The sequence below is a fragment of the Grampus griseus genome, assembly GCF_964374135.1.
Source record: "Grampus griseus genome assembly, chromosome: 15".
NCBI classification, from domain to species: Eukaryota; Metazoa; Chordata; class Mammalia; order Artiodactyla; family Delphinidae; genus Grampus; species Grampus griseus.
Genome location: NC_139009.1, coordinates 17,546,837 through 17,564,601, shown reverse-complemented (window position 1 = coordinate 17,564,601; position 17,765 = coordinate 17,546,837). Strand labels below are relative to the sequence as shown.

The window sequence follows — 17,765 nt, the reverse complement described above, 5'->3', positions numbered from 1 at the left end:
TCTGAAGAAGGGAGTTTAAAGAATTTATTACATTTGTAATCTAAATAGTACTGGTGCCCATTGAACAAAAGTAGAATATTATTTGTTACCATTCAGAGAAGTATTCTTAACTATCCAGTCCCATATAGCTACCCCTTTCCTTTTCCCAATTATTGTCCCTCATAGCATTTACAATTATCTACATTACATTCCAGTATTTGTTTGTTTTCTTTTTTAATGCTAAGTCTCCCTATGGAGAATGTATGTTCCACGAAGACAAGGTCTTAGCTTGGCTCATTGTTGACACACACAGTAGGTGCTGAATTAGTATTTGTTAAATAAATAAAGGAAGGACCTTGGAGCGGGAAAGGGTGGAAGCCTTTGGTTGGAGTCTTAAAATACTAGAAAATCAAATTTAGTATTAAAGTCATTGATGGGTAACATACCTGTTCGGGACCTAATTCTAGCTGGGTACTAGCTATACTAGCATGTGGTATCTTGTATCTGGAGAAAACTCTTGTAAAGGTTTCCTTTAGTGCCCAGTCATTCTGGGAATAAGACATTAAAAACAGAGTAAACACACTGAGCAGAATTCCTGGCCAGTAGCACTGGCTCATGCACTGGCAGGACATATTCAGTGGGAACATACATACAACTCAATTGCAAGCAGCTCTCCATCTCCAGTTACTGATTAACACTCTCCTTCCCCAAGGTCTCTCAGCTAGCTTCTCTTTAAAAACAAATCGTTTTTTTACAGTAGTTGATGAGAAAATGCCCTCTTGTGGGCGTGACAGTGGACCTCCTCGATAGTGTCAAAGATTTCTGAAAATGTGGTTATTGAAGAGAACTCCTTCATTAAAGATTTTTAAAAAAATTTCAAACATCAACCCTTTGTTAAAGTGAAAATGCATTTTCTAAAAGGCCATTAAACACTCGATTCACTTCTGCATGTCTACCTTAGCAATGCAAGTTCCGATTATCTTGAACCGCATCGTCACAAAGATAATTATTCTCCTTTCTAAACTTCTGTATGATCTGCTAATGACTGGGTGGCTTTTTTTTTTTTTTTTTAATCATCGCCCAGAATCTGCCTCCTTTCTGCTCCCAGGAAACCATCACCTGAGACTGACAGGCAGCAATTGAAAATAATAAAATTATGTAAGAGTAGCTTGTAATCACCAGCATTTCACAAGCAGCAAAATGCATTTCGCTCTGGCTGAGGAGAAGAAAGTTTCTTCCTCATTTTAAATCTGTATCAGAGGTAAAGCCTTCTATTAAAACACAATTCTTGGTACACTTAGAGCCTCTGGCAGACTGCCAAAGAGACGATCATGGAACTATTGCTGCAGAGAAGCAGGCCGTCAAAGGCGTGGAGGAGCATCCTGAGAAAGGGGCAGAGTCTCCAGAATTCTCGGAGGGTTCTGCTCAGTCGCCCTCACCCCTCTGGCCAGGCTCCTCTGCCAGTGGAAACACATGCATGCGCGCGCGCACACACACACACACACACACACACACACACACACACACCCCTTTCTGGAGGGGTATGGGTAGGTAAACATTCAGAAAATCCTTCCCTGTCTTTTGCTCTACACTTGCACACACACACACACACACACACACACACACACACACATTTTGGGTTTCTTCTTTCCTTTCTCACTCCTTTTTGTCCTATGTAACTGACATCATCATTATTATTAAATTATAAACCCTGTGACTCAGGATCTGGTTAATTGCAACCTTTTTGCTGGATGTAATTTACAGGGACAAGTGACCACTTGGGGGCACAGTTATTTGAGAAGGCTGGCACTCAGCTAGCATGCAGCAAGGCAGGCTTTTCAGGTTTGGCATCTGCTTTAGCTTGGTTGTCTCTAAGAAGACAGCCCCCCAATTTTGGATCCTGCTGGAGCCCCAGGATGGAACAGAACCCTGAGAGAATTGTTCATTTAAGGTAAGTCTGAGATTCACTGTGAAGAATATTATATATGGGATTCTATGAAATTATTTTGTTCCTTCCTCCCTTTAAAAAACTGGTTGTTTAAAAATCTCTTCCACATTGTGGCCTGTCCTTTTCATGTTTTCATCAGTATTTGTGTGGGCGTGTACACAAACACAGTGCTCACTATGAAGGTGGCAGGTGGCGAAAATTCACCTTATTAGTATAGTTAAATTTCTTTCCCCTGTTAAATGTTTTTATTCCTTTCCATTATGAAAAATATGCTGATTGTTTTTTAAAAAACCTATTTTTTAAATAGACAAATTTTAAGTAGAATTTTAAAAGGAGAATAATGACTACTGTTAACATTATGGCACATTTTCAGTCTTTCGTTCTATGCTCTTCTTTTTTTTTTTTACATACTTGACGTCATTGTATATATATATAATATGTCCCTGATTTCTTTTCATTAACCAAGTTTCCTTTTAAAAAACGATTCTCATGATAAACAAACTCATGATAAAGTCACTCTAAAAATTTTGCTCTCAATGCTCAAAGAAGTGTTTTGTAATTTTCCTTGTAGTCTCCTGATCAGAAGAAAGGCAAGGAATGCTCTTCACGCCACCTCTTTGCCAACTCCACCCCAGTACCCAAACACGTACTCTGAGGACAGATTTTCCCCTGAGACAAACCAGGCTGTGTCAGTGCATCACTGGGCAGACTGGGTTGGGGGAGAAGACAGTAGAGTGGGGGGTGCGCACGGGCAACACCCGGGAGCCATTCCAGGCTGCACTTTCACCAGTGACCCCAAGCCCCGAGGCCTCCAGACGAGCACACGGTTAGTGTCCTGGGAAGATTCGTGTGTGGTGCACAGGAAAAATGGAGCAAAGATCATCTTTCATGGCTCAGATTTGAATGCACAGTCATTTCACATCCTGGTGAAGGGATCCCTTATCTAGTCACACATTTTAGGAAATCATCCCTGCTTGCATGTGACAATAACCAAGGCAGAGAGAGAAAATTCCCCGGCGTTTGCACTCTTTCACCCAGAACAGCTTGAAACAGCACAGGATTCACAGGAGAGGATCCCTCACCCAGACCTGCCGCTCCCACCCCTCCTTGCACACTCGGGATGCTGTTTCCATGTTCTAGTATTTGGGGTTCTGGTCCCAGCTCTGCCTCTCACTGGCACGTCTTAGATGGCATTCCCCTGCTCTGCGGCTCACTCGATCAAACTGTGACATGTGCCCAGCACTGGCCTAGGCTCTTAGAGGAAAATCAACAAAGGAATATAAACGCAAGGTGAGGCGATCAATCCTCCAGGAGCACACGGTCAGCTGGGGACCCCTAAGAAGCGTTTACCTGGAGAACCTGGGTCACGGGCTCATCCCAGAGGAAGCCATGAAGGATGGGCAGAGAGATGGACAAGCCTTCTAGAGATGGAAGAGGGGAGGGGGGAGTCAAGGGTGGCCTCAGCCTGGCCAGAGCGGCTCCTCGGCCAGCTGACAGTCCCTCTGTCCCCAGTGCATCTTCCTCCTCTCCAGCCACATCAGGGGCTCAGTTCCCTGTGCCCACGGGTGGGCGGGCACGACTCATCAGGCCCTGGCTTGCTGAGATGGGCTCCATGCCCCATTCCCCTGTCCCAGGAGCATCAGCACCACGGGCTCTGGCCAGGGAGCCAACCACACAGTCGTGGGGCTCACACAACTCCCAGCTGTGCCACCAACACTTCTCAGAGGTGAATTCAGAGCAATGCATCCTTTAGAAATCACAGTGCAAACCCAAGCTGGCCTTCCCAGCTTACCTCTCACAGGGGAGAGTAGATTTGTTAGCTGTATTGAGCTTGTGAGCTGGTGGACTGGGGACGGGGGTCCGGGGCGTGCAAAGGAAGGCACCCGAATGGAGGGAGGGCGACCACCACCAGCACACCTGCCCTGGGAGGTCCTCCCACTGCCCTGCTCCAGGGGGCTTCCCAGCGACCACCACACCCTCATCGGCCCGTGTTCCCACAGCTCTCCACTGGAGGCAACAGTTCCAGTTAGCACCCCGCACTCTCCAAGTCATGCGATGATGCATGGCCCAGGAATGTGGACCCAGGGGAGACAAGTGAACTCAGCTTTCACGCAGATGTACCTTGTGTGCATTCCTGGAAGGCGAGAATTACCTCGCCCCCCACCTTACAGTCCTGTTACGGGCAGTACATAGGGCAGCAAAGCTATTATTAGTGTCATTATATGAGGTGGCTATGTTCCAAGAGATGAGGTAAACTGCCTAGGATTTCGCCATTTCTAGGCGGCCCTGCTAGGATGCTGAGGCCTGACCTCCCTGGCAGCAAAGGCCATGGCTCGTGGGCACAAGGCCTCACTGCTACTTCAGGAGCTGAGATGCTGCCCAGAAATGTGGAAGTGGGGGACGCTGACCTCAGAGTCAGACAGCAGACTCACTGGAGAATGGGTCACAACAGAGAGGGCAAGGTCACTGGAAGGACAGCTCTTGCAAGAATAGCTCTTGCGCTACAGTCTCAGACTAAAGGCATTCACGCGGCTGCAGAAAGAACGTGTCAACCAGCTCTGAGGCTGCAAACCAGAGAGGAAGGGGCCGAGCTGGGGAGCGGTCACCCTAGTCCCTACCCCATGGGATCCAGTCAGTTCTGCAGGTGGCCGCCTGAGCTGGGGAGGTGCAGTCACTGCTCAAGGACACTAACCTTTAAGACCATCCACCAACTTCCTGTCCCCAGGGCAGTGTCACCAAGCAGCCTCCCAATAAGAGACTCAGGTTCCTGTGTGATGCACCTTCAAGGGAGAAATCTGTCCAGTAGCAACATGAGCATCTGGTCTAGCGGGTGCCATACTTTTAGCGTGAATCACCCAAATGCCAGGACCTGGAGACTGTTCAACTCCGGGTAAGCTGCCAGTCTCGTAGGAAACCCCCCTGCACGGAGAGCTTATATTACAACGCCAATCTGTGGGGACACTCCCAGATGGCCAGCTAACATCCTCACTCGCTGGCAACTCTCCCCAAACACTGCAACACTCAATGTCCATCCACAGGAGAGTGGACACACCAACTCTGGTACACACCACGGAACGCTACTTAGCAATAAGGAACGAACTACTGGGGTAAGTGTCAAGATGGATAAGTGGCGCCCGGGGTAGGCTGAGTGAAGCCAGAGGGCACCAGAGTACACACCACATGCTTCGGTTCACACAGCAGGCAAAGCTCATCTCTGATGACAGACATCAGAAAATGGTCAGAAGAAGGGGGATTGCTTGGAGGCGGCATGTGGGAACTTTCTGGGGTGACGAAAACGTTTTACATCTTGTTTTGGATGGTGGCTACACAGGTACATACAGTTATCGAAACTCAGTGAACTGAACACTTTAGATCTGTGGATTTTATTGTATTGCTTCGACTATTACACCTCAAATAAAACACATACATACATACAATGCCCAGCGAAGGGCAAGGTACACAGCAGGTGCTCAAACTGATGAACTGTTGAAGTAAATGCCTTTTTTCCCCCTAAGCAAATTGTTTAAAGAATTTATTAGGAGAGCCAATTTGGAATATGTTTAGAAGTCTTTTTTTTTAATTGTGGTAAAAATATATAACATAAATTTTACCATTTTAACCAGTTAAGTGTACAGTTCAGCAGCATTCGATATAGTCACACTGTTGTGCAAACATGACCACCATCCCTTTCCAGAACTTTTTCATCTTCCCAAATTAAAACTGTACCCACTAAACAACAGTGGGTTGTTTAGTGGGTACAGTTTTAATTCCCCTCTCCCCCAGCCCTTGGCAACCACCATTCTATGTTCTGTCTCTAAGAATCTGACAACTCTAGGTGCCTCACAGATGTGGAATCATACAATATTTGTCTTTTTATGGCTGGTTTATTTCACTTGGCATAACGCCTTCAAGGTTCATCCACGTTGCAGCATGTGTCAGAATTCCCTTCCCCTTTGTGAGGCTGAGTAATATTCCAGTGTGTGACTATATCACATTTTACACACCCATTCACCCACTGATGAACACTTGGGTTGCTTCCACCTTTTGGCTATTGTGAAGAATGCTGCTATGAACATGGGTGTGTAAACATCTATCTGAGTCCTTGCTTTCACTTCTTTTGGGTATATACCCAGAAGCAGAATTACAGGATTGTATGATCATTGTATATTTAATTTTTTGAGGAATCTCTATACTGTTTCCCTTAGTGATCACACCATTTTATATTGCTATGAGCAGCACATAAGGGTTCCACTTTATCCACATCCTCACCAACACTTTTTATTTTCTATTTTTAAAAAATAATAGTCATCCTAATGGGTGTGAAATGATATCTCATCATGGTTTTGATTTGCATTTTCCTAATGATTAGTGGTGTTGAGCATCTTTTCACGTGCTTCTCGGTGACTGGTATATCTTCTTTGGAGAAATGTCCGTTCAAGTCCTTTGCCCATTTTTCACATCGCGCTGTTTGTTTGTTGTTGAGTTGAAAGTAAGTAAGTTTTATCTGTAACTTTGTGCAGGACTGAGAACCCAGTCTCGCCCTTCCCACCGTCACATGCTCAGTCCCTAGATGTCAATCTCATGTCCCCGTCCCTACCCCCAATGGTCCCTTGGTCACACAGAGCACATGAGCCAAGAGTCAGACAGGCAACTGCCTGACCCTTTCCCTAGGACCAAGGAGATTATACCTGGCCTTGGTGTCTAGTCCAGATATCAAAAAAATGTTTCTGAAGACCAGACGTTCTGGGAGGCATACCTGGAATAAAAACAGCTGACAGTTACAGCTCTCGAGTTGTGACTTCACAGTTCAGTGAGTACCCACCCCACCTCTGTGACCTCCCCAGGAGTCCTCACCAACAAAGAGGGCTTTTTGTGCTTTCTGCAGAATCTGGGAGAGAAATTTTAAATTCCTAGGTGGGAACCTGAGCAGGGTGGTGGCTCTGGAATGCCCTTTTCACTGGGGGATGTGAGGGAGAGAGCATGGGAGAGGCAGGGGCTGTCCCCACAGCCCATCTGGAAATGCAGGGCTGGAGCCCTTGCCACAGGATAATGGTTTGTGTGGCTTTACCTTAGCCCGCTTTCCTATCAGTCTCCCCACTGCTGCCTGTGACCTTCCCCTCACATCCCAGTTCCCCAGTCGCTGGTGTCTTCCAGGTCACACAACACACATCCCCTCCCTCCAGAAAGCCCTGTGGGCTTCTACACCGTCAGACCTCTCCCCCAGGGGTGCCAGGGCAGACCCTGTTGGAGACCTGGGGCCAGTGAAAAAAAATGTCCCTTCAGTTTACAAGAGAGGTGGTGAGTTCATGGGGAGGAAAAAAAGTGACTTCCATGAAGCATGGTTTCCAGGAAAATCATTCTTCTCCTTGGGGGCAAAAGAGGAAATTTTAGATCTTAGTGCCATTTAATTGTGGAAAAAGGCAGTTTTCCCACAGGGCGTGAAGCAACCCAGGTACTCCTCTTTTTTTTTTTTCCCCTGCAATGTGTTGCCATAGATCAGTAGATTGAGAAGCTTCTGAGCTTCTACTTGGCACACCTAGGTTTCAGCAAGAAAAAGGTTCCTTTCACAGTTTGAATATTATTCAAGTTTCGATGATTAAAGCTGGTTGGAACAGCATGAAACGAATAGATTACAGCACTCCACTTACAGCAGGCTCTTCGCTAGCAAGATCAGCCCCACTTGCTGCACGCGGCCTCCGGGTCTCACTAATCCGGCTTCCGAATGCGGCACTGACACTTCCCAAATTCGGTGGCCCTGGCTTTTGGTTTGGAAAGCCAGAATCAGAGTATGGTCATCTTATAGTTCTTCAGATCAAGCAAACAGGCTAGTTCAATGGCAAAATAGCCTACCCCGAACAAATAAGCTGATTTAACAGCAGAAATAACCTATGCATGGCTCAAGAAGTCAAAACAGTGCAGAATTGCAACAAAATGGCCTCATACGAATGTGGGTATGAGGTTCCTGAGCTAAGACCCTGAAGCTCTCACTCAGCATCAGGGAAACGACTGGGGATGCACATGAACACAGAGCAGACACCCCTCTTCACAGCCCACCAAACATGGCCATCATTTTCTGGACAGAACAGATCAGGCAGCTCCCCCCGCTACAGTGAGCACTGACGGACTGGCCAAAATTCAGTCTGCTTGCTGTCCCAAAGGTGGCAAGGTTGGCCTCACTGATGCGGGATTCTAGATCAGAGCTTTAGAAAATCACTGCACGTGCTTTGGCAAGACAACTGCATCTAGGCTCCCACACTGCCCTCTACCCCTGTCTGTGGTGAAAGACCAGGTTTGGGGGTTTTATTTGTACCTCCAATCTGATAAGAACCAAAATGTGGTCTTAGCATGCACGACTAGACCACAGCTCACACCACATACTGCTCTCTCGGCAACGCATACGGGAGTGTGACGTGGCCCCAGACTGGTCCACACCTTCAATGAGAGAAGCCCAAGGATCACGCTCTTGGCTGTCAAGGCAGTGGCAAATGCAACAGAAGTTTCTAGATGCTTACTCCCATTTTACCTTGTCTCAGACTGGTAACTGATTTGAGGTCTGGCAGCATGAGGACCAGGGCTAGAGTGGCATCATTTTCTACTGGCCTGGACAGCCTGGCCAGCAGCAGCAGTGCCCAACCTAGGTGCCCGGGTGGAACTGCGTGGATGCCCATGGTAGCATTCAGGATCAGGTTCTTCCCCTGTGGTCTGTCTTTCAGAACTTCACAGGAAACTGCTGGACTAGATCCTCATTGATCTTCTTCCGCCTGCTCTCCACATGCCATGGGCTTCTGAGTTGGCTGGGAGCTCATGGTCGGGGCCACATCTCAGGGCATCTGAACAGTGAGTACCCAACATGTGTAAAGTCCAAGGCCAAAAGACAAAGCTGGTGCCTGCCTTCAAGGAGGTCATGATTCCCAAAATGAATCCAGAAATAACCACTTGTTCACATGATTTGGAGCAGAAACCAACCCACCCATACACATAGACAGCAGTTATGATACGCCTGGTGTTGTTCTAAGCGCTGTAAACAGGAAGCCATTTAATCCTCGAATATTTGATTCTCATCCATGTAAGTCAGGGCACCCTAAGAAGCCTTCTGACCACAAGGATAGTCAGTTAGACCTAAGCCTTCAAGCTAAACTCAGAATCGAACTTTTGTTCAGTTTACAAACGACGATGGCAGTGAGTTTAAGTGTGAAGGAATTTGAAATCATGTTGACGGGTCTCACTTTCAGGTTTATTTCAAGCCTTAAAATAAAATTAGCTGGACCTCAACTTATTATGTCAACTGTGGTAATCAGTGAGCAATGTGGCTAAGTGTGTATATATTGTTATTTAAATAAGCAATTTATATTCTGTATGAAAGAGAATACTGGCTCTCTCCCTTCTTTAGAGGTGGGCAGTCGTCTGGAGGCCAGGCCTGTGCATTCCTTTAACCCATCCAGCCACCTGTGTTTGTTGATCTGACCTCAGGCAAATGCTCTGTCTCTCTAGAACTCATCTGCAAAACGGGAATAATGCCACCCACGTCACAAGGTGAGCAACAAAAGAGATGCTGCATGAAAGGAACCGTTCTCTCCACTGTACCTGCTCAGTAAACAGTTACTGAGTCTATACTCGTTCAGAAGCTCCAGGAGACGAATATATCATTAAAGTTCCTTAGGAGGCTAAGCTCAGCTGCAGTTTTGATCCGAAAGCAAATGCTTAAAGCTGGAAATTTGAAACAAGAAGATAAAAGAGAAAGGTAAGTTTTTGGTTTGTTTTTTTAAATGCACGTTTCACCTTTCCCCACTACTTCTCAGTGTCGCTAAATATCCAAAAGGAAAACAGGGACGATCTGGCAGCTGTTAGGTCTCTAATTTGGCCTAAGCTTTTGCTTTTCACAAGACAGAGAGTCCTCTTGTCTGTTCGTGCTTCATCGTCCCCACCACTGACCCTGCTTCTAAGAGCTTTGCAGGGAGGCCTGAAGAAACAGAAAGCCTCCTCCTGCCTGATTTTACCTTGAGGGGAGAGACAAGCCCAGGAGTAAGGAAGCGGGAGGTGGTGGGGCGGAACCTCACCCTCACCCAGCATCATTTCCTGTGGGATCACTCAGGTACAAGTTCAATCAAAGGCACTGTAGCCATGCCTTTCTCCCAGTGAATCTCAAACTGGAGAAGTCATTCCTTGCCTGAGTGAGGGCCAGAAGAGTTAAAACAGGGAGCAAACACATCTTTGTGTGTCCGCCCCAGGTTCTGTTCGCATCCTCTCATCCATCTCCAGAAGCAACCAACCAACTCGCCCCCACGCCTGCACCAAAGAATTCAAATAGGACAGAACTTGGAAAATACAGTGTTATTGCCCTTTCATAGTGGTCTCTATGATTGCAAGGTGTTTTATTTTCCATTAAAACAATGCTTTTATGAAATGCCACAAATTAAAAAATCTAAGTGGGGACAACACCTCACGAGTAAGTGTAATATGAAGGACGGACTAGGACGGACTTTGCGTCGACTCTCGCAAGTGCCAAATAGATTCGAGTTATCACTGGAATGAAGAAGCTCCAAGAAAATTAGTCTTCAAGTCTCAAGTCATAAATCCTAAAAGATTCCATTTAGATTAGTTAGAATTCATCAACAAGCATATTTAATAGATATATGCCCAAATATAGCATCTAAAATTCCACACAATGAAAAACCACGAAGATACAGCTACACAGCTAACCGAGTGAAAAGGAACTCCAAAAAGTAGCCTTTGATGTCTATTACCTGACACCTTCTCTGGGCATAAATTTATCCAGGCAAATAGTTTTACTATCAAGTTTTGTGCCAGGCACTGTGTTAGGCACGGGGATTGAAAAGTGAACCCACCCAGATCAGTCTGCAGCAGTCCTGGATGTATCCTTAATCCTCTCTACATTGTTTCTACTCCTTACTTCGATATTTAGTTATTACACTGGCTCAACGTGGAAACAGCTGCCATTCAAACATCTGAAAGTTTTTCTCCTTAGCGTTCCAGGAGACAGAGGAAATGGAAGCACGTAAGCAAATCCCAAAGTACTGTGAATGTTGGACCTGGTCAATATTCTTATTAAAGTTCACGTTCCCTCTAGTAGAATTATTTTACTTAAAATGTTAATTAGCACAGACAGCGCGGTACCTGGTGCATAGCGGACAGCGTGTAGTGGTGCAAATGCATCGAGACCCAGTCTGGAGTCTCACACCCGCCCCACCATACACACACCGAAAAGACAAGACAGACTGGTAGTTGACGGATGTGGGTTCAAACCCAGAGGTACAATTCATGGCCTTGGGCCAGTTGATTATGTTTCTGAGCCTCATCTTCATTTGCAAAATGTGGATAATCCCTACCTCTCAGCGTTGATATGAGGATTAGAGGTAATGTATGTAAAGCACTAAAATATAGTGGTCAGCCATAACTGGAAGCTATTATTATTATATTATTGGGGCTTGATACAGGTTTGGTGATTGAATAATAGATCAGCTGACCTCTAAAATCCACATCAACTCTAAAATTATGATACTAACAATGGAATTAAAAGTTCATATATCAAATCACTCAAGGATATTTTTAACTTTGGTAATTGTGATGCAAATCTCGTTTCAGAATAAGTCCTGCTAATGAGACTCACAGAATACAATGTATTCATATACACCCTGGCATATTACGAAAACCTGTATGATCAAATTTAACAGGACAGGTGTCTATGGTTTCTGAGATCTCCAGGGGTTGCTGCTGCCTTTTCTATCACAACGACTTGACCGAAGTTCTCCTTTCTAGAGCACTTCTCTAGGCCAGACAGACACTGTGATGCAGGTTTTACCGGAGTTATCTTGACCACGATTATTCCTTCCATTTTCATAAAAGAAAATGGAGGCATACTGAGATTAAGGATCTTTCCAAGGTCACACAGCTAGTAGGCACCAGGCACTGGACTATGACACTAAACCCATGACTTTACCCACTGTGCCATATCGCTGCAACTCAGGCAAGCCCTAAACGCAAAACATAAGTGATTGGAGAGACTTGTGAGGAAATGTACCCACAGAAAAGGAAGAACAAATGTCAGTCACATCTACTGCATTCTTCCTCTGACTGTATTCTGTTGACTACATTTTCACCATGTCTCTTAAACAGAGGATCAGTGTAACATATCCATGTAAAAAATGGGAGAATCCAGCAATCCTTCTTCTGGGTATATATGGAAAAGAATGGGAAGCTGGATCTTGAAGAGATATCTGCACACCCATGTTCATAGACATGTACTGTAAGATTTCCCCTTACATGAGATATCTAAAGTAGTCAAATGTATAGAAACAGAAAGTAGAATGGTGGTTGCCAGGGAATGGGGAAGGGGGAAATGGGCAGCTGCTGCTTAATCGGCACAGAGTTTCAGTTTTGCATGATGAGAAAGTTCTGGACATCCACTGCACATCAATATAAATATCAGCACTCCTGAACTGTACACTTAAAAATGGTAAAGATAATACATTTTATGTTACGTGTTTCTTTTTACCACAATTAAAAAAAATAAAGTGGCAGAATACATATCTGTATATATGTGTGTATATAGACATAGTTTATGTATAATGTATTTGTATATATGTATGTGTATGTATATACATAACACACGCATATATCCTTAAAAGAGTCAATGATTTAAAAATTTCAAAACTCTAGAAAATAATTACAAAAAATTGACACCTGTGGGGCCAATGACAGCCATCAAATGTTTCGGGAGCTGACCTCTTGGCCCAAACCAGATCACTTTCACAATGCTCAACCATCCCTGTTCTAGTTTCTGAATCATCACCACCTGCTGCAGAGTCAAGAGTCCGAATCATGTGAATTTCATGCAGCTATCCTCTCTCATGAGAAATGAGAAATCTTCCCTTTCCCTCCCTAAAGGTGGAGATCCCCCAAGACAATAAAGTTTATTTCACAAATAATTGTGTTGCTATTTTCAATGATCAACCTACCTCATCTTTTTTTTTTGCAGCTTCAATTTCCCTGTTTTCAAGTGATTTCATTAAAGAAAGCAGAGACTACCTTTCTGACCTAGGACTTCAGGAAGGTAAGCGGGTAGCTGTTGTAGGAAGAACCAGAGTTTGCTTTCAGAGTGATCTTGATCTCAGCAGGCAGGTAAAAAATTCTGACACACTTTTCCTTCTTAACCAAAATTATTCAGACTATTTTTTTTTAGCATGTTAGGAGATGAATCCCGATTTCCTGAGTAATAACAAACGACCATCTTCTGCATAAACTACATTCTTCCAGTTTCTAAACATTTGGGTTTACATGTGATTTATCTGTCTGCAAAGAGATTTCTTTTCTTTCTTTCATTTTTTTGCCACGCTGCTTGTGGGACCTTAATTCCCCCACCAGAGATTGAACCCCGGGCCCTGGCAGTGAGAACACTGAGTCCTAACCACTGGCCCACCAGGGAATTCCCTGCAAAGAGATCTCTTATTCTCCAGTCATCCTACATGGTTTCTGCTTTGGTTTAGCCTCACCCACCACAACCAAAGGCTGGACTTCTTATTCATGGTGTTTATTCCTCCCCCATCCCCAAGTAAGCACTTAGCTGACCGATTACAGAATCACAAGATTGGTTATAATTCCGTTTCTCCATCTGACTTTGAACTTAAGTGCTCCAATTATTTTGCCTGATCCTAATAAGTCAGTAGCGTGCTAATGCTTGCCTTGATATTTCTAAAATATACAGGGTGTGATTAGCATAGGACTGCATCATTAGAAAGCAAAGTTGAAAGCGGGTGAGCAAAATCATCACTCGCATTTAAGCAAAGCTTCCTGTTCAGTGAACTTAACAATGTTACAATGATCCTAGAGACACTATATGCTGTGACTAAACGTATATCGTATTCAGAAAAAGCCTCAGATGCTCCAGAACCTTCTGTCTTTGGCTACTACTGGATGAGAAAAGATCCTAGGAGGACAGGCTTGTTCCAGCACACAAAGTCCAGAAGTCTGTTTAAGCCAGATACAGCTGAAGACATAAAGAATCCTTGAACCATAACAGGGTAGGAGGGGAAAAAAGGAAGGAAGGAAGGAAGGAAAGAAGGAAAGAAGGAAGGAGGGAAGGAAAGAAGGGAGAGAGGGAAACCTTTAGTCAATTCTGCTGGGTTGGATTGACATCTCCAGGCCATAAAGTGAGAAAGCTTTAGGGTAAGCCTGCTGGAAGAAAAAAGAAAAACAAACAAAAAAACCCCATGCACACACACATATCAAATGAGATGCTAAAAAACTACATTAGCATCAGTGGTGTTATTTGAGTCGATTAAAAAAATTTAACCCTTTTATATCTGTGTGCAACCAGGAATAGTGTAAACTTTTGGGAACTAGCAGATAGAGAGAAAAAAAAAAGAAAATGCTTTAAACTGGGAATGATTTGCAGTCAAATCAATTGATAAATGAAAGAAAAAAAGATGGTACAACGGAAATTGATGCCAAAGATTTATAAGGTTGACTAAGTAAACAAAAATGGAATGGATCACCATGGAAATGCATGAATATTGAAATAGGCAAGATCTGAATACACTAATGATATGCCTCACTGAGATTGACAGGTGTTGATAACAACTGTGACAATCCACACCAACATCCACACTTCGAACATGTTTATTCCTAGAAAACACGGGCTGGATTTAAAGGTTCCTTTTCTTTTACAAAATAAATTTTCTATTCTTCAAGGGACTAACTCAATTCTCATCTACTTGAAAAACAAAAAAGGTTTTATCATTTGCTTTTTGGATATGAGGAGCTGCAGTTAGCAGAAGTCATTCTCTTGGGCTCTACTAGTCTTTGTTCCACTAAACCTCTCACAAAACTGAATTCTCAGTCTTGTTTATCTCCCGCATTGAGTACTTGAAGTATGACCACCACTCATTAGAAGCATAATTAAAAAGACACAACCTAGATTCCTCACTTCCTTCACAGACACATGAAAACCAGTAACCCTTAATCTATTTGTTACCATGGCTACCATAAGATATTTTATTTCAGTACAACTCTAGGTATTTCGTTTGGATTGTTGCTTGCAAATGAAAGTTGGAGACCTATAAATTTCTGTTAACTGCTAGAAATGGAGAGACTGAACAGAAGAAAATGTTTTTTCTTAATCACGGACAAATACGGTTTATAAGATGTTTGTGCAGAAAAGTTATTAAAATTGGTTAAATACATCAGCCCATAAACTAATTTAAATGCCATTAAATTCATATAGAGTTTAAGGGCACATATGCTAGTAATTCCCTGATTTATAGCAGGATGATAAATCAAGTGCACTCAGAACAATGTACCGGACGGAGACTGCATTCACCAGTGGCACACAGCTCCATACTAGTATAAATGCCTAGAATATGTGACTACTCAAATACACGCATGCCAACCAGCCTTTAAAGTATTCACCTGTGAATTACCCGACGTTTTGGCCAAGAGTCGGGATGAACAATCAATAAAGTTGTTCATCATGCCCTCCCCCACCAAAAGTGAAAAAGTAGCTCTGCACTCTCCATTGTAATTTTTAAAAACATCACGAATGAGGTGGGCTAATTAAATCTGCTGTCATTCATCCTAAACCGAAATAATTCCTTAAATCTGCCCTCCCAGGGCTGAGTTGGAGATAAGACCGCATGGCAAGAAAAGGTACTCTGTAGTGAGTAGACAGATGACTTTAAAGCGACTGAAATTAGGGTAAATACAGCTGTAACCAGGACAGATCTGTCACTGCAAGAGGAGTCCGAATCCCAGCATAGCTCGGCTAGTGAGAGGCTGGAGCCTGCAGCAGTGGAGCCTGACTTTCCCTGAGCTGACGAAGTGGAAGTTTCGCGGGCAGCAGCAGATCGGCGTCCTCAGCGGTCCCGTCCCTCCAGCGCCGAGGTCTCGTCTAATGCTGCATAAATACCTGCGCCCACGATTCGCCCCGGGCGCGCCGCGGCGCAAGCACCGTAGAGAGAGAGGAGAGCGTTTGCAGAGAGGCAGGGATGGCAAAGGCGGCGGCTCCCTAGGGACCCCCGGGGGGACCCACCAACTGACCGTGTCTACCATTGGGTTCCAGAGCTCAGGAACGACAACTGGCTTCTCAGCTAGCGGACCCAGGCATCCGAGACTCGCGCTTTGGCCCCATCACCGTTGGCTGCAGGCAGCCAGCGCGTCTCCGCCTTCCCCAGCCAACGCAGACCCGACCTGCCCGGGAGCTGCCTCGGACCTATCCGGGCTCTCGACTCTGCTCTCCCGACCCCGGGCGAGCTCTCCCCTCCCTCGGGGCCCAGAGCCCGCACTGCCCAGCGTCCGCAACCGCGCCGCGACCGCATATAACCCTCGCGCTCTCGGCTCGCTCCAGGCCACAGAGACCCGGACATGAGCCCTCTGCCACCTGGCACCTCCCGCGGCAGTCTGGGCGCGCGTCCACACTCCCACATTACACATCTCCCCGTCCACACTATCCCGCACATAAACAACCCCTCCCCACCCAACACACATCCTAGCCGCTTCACCAGCCCCGTACGCTCTCCTTTCCGCGCCCCCCCCAAAGACGCTGGCACCCACAAGGCGTTAAGGGAAGGCGGGTCACAACAAGGTCTGTATGGGCTTCCTCCCTGTGGTTTTCTCGCTCCTCTACCTCGAAAGTTACTTGGGATTGAGTGAAGAGACCAGGTCCCCAAATGCGGGTCTGAGGACGGGAGGGATCAGAAACCCCAACCTGGCTTTCCGCTGCACAGAGGCGCGCACCTCCCCAAAGGCCAGACGCGTGGCCGCCCCCAGCGTCCAGCTCTCCGGTGCCTCTTCCTGGCCCCCAGCCCGGCTCGGGCCCTGGGCCGCTCAGGGGAGGTGGCTTGGAGAGGGACGCATGCTGTCGGGCCCAGCCGAAGAGCTGCCTCGGCTGGGGGGCGGGGGGGTCACACTCGCTTCCAGCGCCCCCTACCACAGCGACATTGGCCTCGGGCAGCCCCTGTGCATACACACCCGGGGGCAGGAAGTTTCCCCCCCCTCCGCCTTTTTTCCCCCCTGGAGCAGCGCAGGCGCAAGGGCTCCTGCAGCCTTGCGAGTCCAGACGCGGGAGGCTCCTGCCGCCGCTGCCGCCGCGGGAGCCGAGCCCAGCGTTCCGGGTACTCGGGCCCCGCTCCCAAGCCCGGCCCGGCCCCACGCAGCCTCCAGGACCCTGGGTCCCCGGCGCCGCATCCTTGTTGCCCTAGCCTGGCTCTTACCTCCAGCCGCGCGGCTCTGGCCCCGGTCCGACGCGCAGAGAGCCTGGGGTCGCGAGTGGGCGCAGGAGGGCTGATGGATAGGGGACGGCGCCTGCGGGTAGCTGTAGCTGGGGCTGCTCGGGTCCTGGCCGGGAGAAACGGATCCAGGTCCACCTCCTCGCGTTCCTGCTCTCCGCCTTCTCCCCCTTTTCCTTCTTCTCCTCCTCCGCCGCCGCCTCCCGGCAGCCCAGTAAGGATGCCCGAGAGAGGGAAGTCAGTCCTTCTGCCTGTCAGCCTGTGCGGCTACGCGCGGCGCGGCGCGGCTCTCACCGAGGCGGCGGCGGCGGCGGCGGCTCCGGCAGCATCGCCCCCCCACTCTCCCCGCAGCCGCGGCGGCCGCGGGGCTAGGGTTGGCTCCGGGCTCAGGGCTCGGGCTTTGGGCGGGGGCTGCACTCAGGCGCGGCGGCCGCCGGGACTGCGGGCGGGCCCTGCGGAGCCGGGGCCGGGGCTGGAGCTGCGGCTAGATCCGCGGCGGCGGGGACGGCGGCTGCGCGGGGGCTGGCGCGGCCGCGGCACGGGGACCATGCTCCCTTCTGGCTCGCTCCGCTCCGGGTACCGTCTGCTTTAGCTGCGAG

General features: G+C 47.0%; 1 protein-coding gene across 1 annotated transcript in view; it reads right to left on the bottom strand.

The window, feature by feature from the left end:
- KLHL29 (kelch like family member 29) overlaps window positions 1-17,193 on the bottom strand; it is a 309,954-nt gene extending 292,761 nt beyond the window's left edge. The window contains exon 1 of the mRNA XM_082672603.1: window positions 17,152-17,193. The gene's annotated coding sequence lies outside the window, so the exon portion shown is untranslated. The remainder of the gene's footprint in view (window positions 1-17,151) is intronic.
- Between the last annotated feature and the right edge of the window lie 572 nt (window positions 17,194-17,765).